Source organism: Octopus bimaculoides, chromosome 3, assembly GCF_001194135.2.
Source record: "Octopus bimaculoides isolate UCB-OBI-ISO-001 chromosome 3, ASM119413v2, whole genome shotgun sequence".
Classification (NCBI taxonomy): Eukaryota; Metazoa; Mollusca; class Cephalopoda; order Octopoda; family Octopodidae; genus Octopus; species Octopus bimaculoides.
The window spans coordinates 140,897,521-140,904,127 of record NC_068983.1 but is presented as its reverse complement, the minus strand read 5'-3'; positions in this window follow the sequence as shown (position 1 = coordinate 140,904,127).

Sequence of the window (6,607 nt, the reverse complement as noted above, 5' to 3'; positions counted from 1 at the left end):
AAGAAATGGAAAAACTTTCAAAATACGAAGACCTGGAAATAGAGGTAACTCGAATGTGGACTCTAAAAACAGAAACAATTCCTATCATAGTAGGTGCCTTAGGTATAATAAAAAAATATTCAGACAAATACATAACAAAAACACCAGGACTTACAAATATATATAACATACAGAAAATTGCACTACCGGGTACTGCACACATTCTACGCAAAACACTTTCAATACAGTAAACATAAGAGCACCACAGCAAACCACAGCACATACCCAAGGCGCACAGAGCTGCGCTCGGTAGTGAAGTGAAAGCACGTTATAAAAATAAAACTACTGAATAATAATAATAATAATAATAATAATAATAATAATAATAATAATAATAATGTCTTCTCATCTAGGTACATGGTCAACCATATTGGGTGGCGGTGTTTAACTGATTTCACCGACCTGCCTTCTTAACTGATTATTCATTTTGTAGATTCCTTAATCATGAAAGGTAAAGTTGACCACGATGTGATTTGAAATCCAAAATAACGAGCTGGCATCTTGTCTGATATTCTAGTAATTATGCCAACATAACCAGCCTAACAACAACAACAACAACAACAACAACAACAACAAAAACAACAGCAGCATCAATAATAATAGGAAAACAAAATAGAAAACAGAAGCCCGCGTACCAGGAGAGCATTTGCAACGACTACAAGATAGTTGTTGTTGGCATTCCCTCACTTACGACGACGAGGGCTCCAGTTGATCCGATCAACGGAACAGCCTGCTCGAGAAATTAACGTGGAAGTGACTGAGCACTCCCCAGACACGTGTACCCTTAACGTAGTTCTCGGGGATATTCAGCGTGACAAGGCTGACCCTTTGAATTACAGGCACAACAGAAACAGGAAGTAAGAGTGAGAAAAAGTTGTGGTGAAAGAGTACGGCAGGGTTCACGACCATCCCCTGCCGGAGCCTCGTGGGGCTTTTTAGCTGTTTTAGGTGTTTTTCGCTCAATAAACACTCACAACGCCCGGTCTGGGAATCGAAAGCGCGATTATATGACCGCGGGTCCGTTGCTCTAACCACTGGACCATTGCGCCTCCACACAAGATAGTTACTAACGATAAAAATAGTGAGAACACGTAAACGTGACACAATAAATTGCAATAACGACACAGAACAATAAATGTCCACACCCTCCCTTCTTTGTCACACTAAACTCTCTCTCTCTCTCTCTCTATCTATCTATCTAATGTCTCTCTCTCTCTCTCTATCTATCTAATGTCTCTCTCTCTCTCTATCTATCTAATGTCTCTCTCTCTCTCTCTCTATCTATCTAATGTCTCTCTCTCTCTCTCTATCTATCTAATGTCTCTCTCTCTCTCTCTGTACCTCTTTTACTCTGGAAGCAACGCTCAGTGGCCGCAGCACTAGTACTCGGTCAAAGTTCCTACATCCACATGAAAATATTCCTGAAAAAGTGACAAACAATATATGTCATTAGGGTCTCATTTCACACAATTAAGACTTACTCTTATACGTTAGAAACCTATGACATTTTATGCGCTCAACCTGCGTTATAGAAGTGATAAAATTAAATACGTCATTTTCATCAGTCTGTCCGCTTTTTCATGTAACTTTATGGTAAATAACATTATTTGAAGAAATTCATAAGGACTTATGTTTTGTAATAATTACTAGACAGAGAGGCTCTCAAATTTAGTTTTTTAAAGGAACTTTGTTAACCTTCACGATAGAGTCTAACAATAGTTGGAATTCACCGACACGTTGCCACAGTTGTTTGGTGCACACACAAAGTAATAATGCACAGGTCCAGCGTGTACGTTTAAATATTTCAACCTTTCGTTGTAAAACAATTTCACTTTCTCCATTTATCAATATTTCTCGGTCATTTTCTTTAATGTTTCGGGTGCTGAAAAGTAATTTGGAGAATATTGGACTGCACATCTATATTAAAGTACATCTTCTTTATAATATGAGTGATTGTTTTCGGTAGATATTAAGCATCATATGATTGATGCAACTTAACATACAGGTATAACATTACGAGGATAGGAGATTTAATATCCTTGAAATCACGAGCTCAAACAAAAATAAGAAAGTATAAAATAAATTTACGTTAGAAGATTCGAAATTCACACTAAATGAAAAAAATGATCTAAAACTATTTTCGGATATGTATATCCAATAATTAAAAAGCGAATTGGCTGGAAAATTATAATCAGAATGTCCTCAGACTATGAAAATTCATGCCTCACTTGGGAAAGTGATTAATTATGTCTCTATTAAAGTTTAGTTTGGAATTTAATTTTTAGCGTAAGCAAAAAAAAACAAAAAAACATATCATTACTATTAATGAAATTTGACAAACCTACCTTCAAGGCAACACATGCGTGTTTCTAATCTTCATGAGTCACTCAACCACAAAACACCGGAGGCAGTCTGACATTAACAACAAAATATTTTAAGTGGCGAATATAGAGCAAAAAATATAAAATGTAAGAGAAGGAAGGATCAATGCTGTTGTAATTAAAACGGAAATATTACCTGCATATTCCCAAGTTGAATAGAAACTAGTGACTTGAAAAGTCTTAAAATCCCATTTTTATTTGTGATGCTAGAGTGTTATAAATATTTTATAGTTCGCATCATATTAGGCAATATTTTTTTCAAATATTATCTTAGCATTATAATTTTCCAGTTATTTAAAACTGCAATCTCAATACAGAAATAATTCGGAAATGCTATTTAACCGACATAACAGCATAAAAAATATTACTTTTCCTTTAGGTCAAAATAAAACCAATATTAAAAACCAGAGCCGAAAAATTGCTTCATGTCAAAATAAACTCATCAGACAGTATACCAACGTAGTTGGGAATGTTATGATCTAGCTTTCCTAGAAACGGAACAAAATAACATCACCTCTAAGCTGCGGAAATCTTGTATTAGATCCGCTTAATTATATTTAGTAGTCTTCTTTACAAATATTTTTCGTTACTGTTCAGCAATACAGGCCCAACGTACAACCGACGAATCACCGCTTAATATTATGCTAATTCTTATTACCTATATCCATACAATAGTGGTTCAGTGTTGTCCAATCAATAAACTTTAATTAAACTCCACGCTGAAAAGTGATGCCAGTAAATGTAAAGAGGATATGACTGAACAAAAATACAACTATATTTACTGCCGTTCAAATCTTACGCTACTATAAATATAATTGCCAGAGTGCATGTGATCCCACCAATAACACTTCAAGTATATGTTATCTTGCTTCATGACTATCTCTCGCATATGACACACTATTGAAATCATCATCTTTACTAGCTTTAAAAATTTAACGCACGCAGCATTTCATTCTCCTCACACTGATAGTGTGATTATGCCATCAAATGGGAAACCAAATCTTTGCAATCCTCAAAACTATATCAAGTTATTACATTCCTTACCTGTTTCCATTATTGATACGCCGATAATCTAAATACACATACCAAACTACGAATGCATCTGCACTTAACGGCTAGTTCGATTTTCGCAACTACCAATTATACCCTCAAATACTGATCAACTTATGTATCCCTTTCAAGTACATGGAATTTTATCGCAGCTCACTATTGAGTATGAGACTATTTAAAGCACTCTAACACTATCTCAGACGTATTTTCACTCCCGAACAATCGAAAATAGTTATACTGGTGGCAGAAAAGCTCGTCTTTGTAATAATTCTCTATATCAAAAACTAACTGCCCCAATTACTCAAGTGTTACATTCACAGATGCACGATGGCAATTCATACTAAATGTAACATTTACTATTAATGAAGAAAGCAATCAATTCAAAAAACATCGGACATTTTTCAATTTCTCTCTCATATCTCCTATTAACACTGCGAGCTTATGTACCCAATACGATTCTTATTTACTGCATGGAGAGATTTTTTTTTTACATCACAATATCATCGTGTGTGCATAGGCAACTTCCTATGGCCCATACAACATCAATGCATCAATTCTAACCACCTAAAATTCATTTCTCTCCTCGCATATATTGCTCTTAAACATATTTGGCCGACTTGTTGCATCCAGTATTACTCGATATCAAGCACACAATTTCACACTGATCGTAGTACTGACAAACCAACGAAAGTAATTGTGCTAATGAAAATAAAATTATATACGGAAGAGTTCCATGAAATCTGCTATCAGGAGACAAAACATATAAAAATAACAAACCGAAAGCTGAAGTTTGGAATTCAATTTTACATAATAAAATAAAGGGGCATCCATCATTAAATCAAGTTTCGGTTCAACCTAATTATACGAATATATTTTTCTATAAATGAAATTTAAACATATCTAAGAACTATACAAAGTTACTTGTTTTAAGCCTGCCAACTTGCATTCAAATAGACTATGGCTTACGAAGCAAAAATTGAAGCAATTTGAGATATGTTTCAAAGCCAAAAATTTCATTTAGTAAAACGTCCTGTTATTTTGTTTGTGTGTTTAGGTGTAGTATATTTTAAGGTCCTTTTATCTCAGTTATTGTTTAGGCCAATGTACTTAACATGCTCGAAAAGTTAGCTCAAATTTGGCATAAACGAAAATTAAATCTAAACTCCAAGTGATTTAACTTAGAACTTGCAACAGAGATCAATCTGCTAAAAATAACATTCTAATCTTAAAATAATGCACTTATCTTTTCGAAATTGGAACAACATGAACTGTATTTTATATAGCGTAAGTCTGAATAGAAAGCATACGGTTACCGATTTAATGTAATGTGCTTATGGTTCTTTTGAATAAGGGCTGGTCGGAGACAAAACAACAGAGAGCACATTTTTGAAACAATATATTGTGAATTAAGAATTTTTTTCGGTGTCCAAACTAATCCTCCTATTAGAACATATTGCTTATATATATATATATATATATATATATATATGAATTTCAATTTAATAGTCTATATTTTAAGTCAAATCAATTGTTCAAATTAAAGGTAGCAATTACAGCCATTTATTTCTAACAGTTGCTCTCCAATAAATGAGATAACATAATCTTTATGGAGGGAAATTTGACAATTTCAAGAAGGCAGAGTTAAAAGAAAGAAAGAAAGAGAGAAAAAAAACGAATTATATGAGAATATTACAAATAAAAAAGAAAAGAAGTACAATTAGGCAAAACAATCGAACAGTAAAACAAATAGACTTAATACTATGACAGGTGGGTCATTAAATCTAACTATAGTATTTTGAGAGCTGGAAATGTCTATGAAACTTAGTCATTGTGTAGAAAGAAAAAAAGAGACGAAAATAGTCGAATAAAAAATAACTACACACACACACGCACACACACACACACACATACACACACACACACACACACACACACACACATATATATATATATATATGCACATATATATTCATACATACACACACGCGCGCACACACATGCACACACAAATATGATAGGCAAGACGGAACGATAGTAGAAAATTGCAATTCTAATCTTTTTTGATGTCTAGAAAGACGTACGGTTTAATGTGTGAAGTTATGACTGATGCAGTGTAGGTCAATTATAAGTCCAAAAAGAATTCAAAATATTCCGTTCTGATCGATAATCTTCCATTTTGGTAAAACTCACCACCATACATACACACACACGCATACATATATGTAGCAAATTATTACGGACGTTCGCATATATAGAGATTTATAAATAAATAAATAAATATATGTATATCACAGATACAACCTCACATACAACCCCACGCACACACACATACACACACTCACATACTGACACATCTATACATACACGCACACGCACAGACGTATGCACACACTACGCACAAAACACACACACACAACATATTCATAAATGCACACACGTACATACACATAAACACACATACTTTAAACGGCTAGTGAAACACTTTTCGACTGACCATTCCCCAACGCACATATAAAAAATCCGACTACACAAAAGGCAGCCACTCCTACAACTAATCTTCTTACAACAGCAAGCGACACAAAGAAAAAAACATTTTTTCTTCACCCCTACCCTTCTGGCCATTTCAAAATGTAACTGCATGTGAATCGTTAGCGATTTTCTTCCTCCATCTTCCCTTCTTTTGGACTTTCTTCTGTTTCCGAAGAAGATCGTCTACTCGAAACGTTAAACCATCTTTCTTTCCTTTCCTGGGCGTCTGCAAATACATTACATTCACCATCTCCTCGCGTTGTTTTTTTTTTAGTGTTTGTTTATTTTTAGATTTATTATACACACACACACACACACACACACACACACACATTTATATATATATATAGTTGATAAAAATTGTAGAAGAAAGGACAACAAGAAAAAAGCAACAACGCGAGGACGTACCACGTGCAAAATATTAAGAAGACGCTCAGGGAAGGAAAGAGTTGTTGTTTTACGTTTCGAGCATAGCTCTTCCTCAGAAATATTGTTAACCCTGAGTTGCTTCAACATTGACAGATTTTCAATTCGAAATTCTATTATCATTACAATTTCGATATATTTTAATAAAACATATATATTTTGAAATGATTAAGAAAATATAT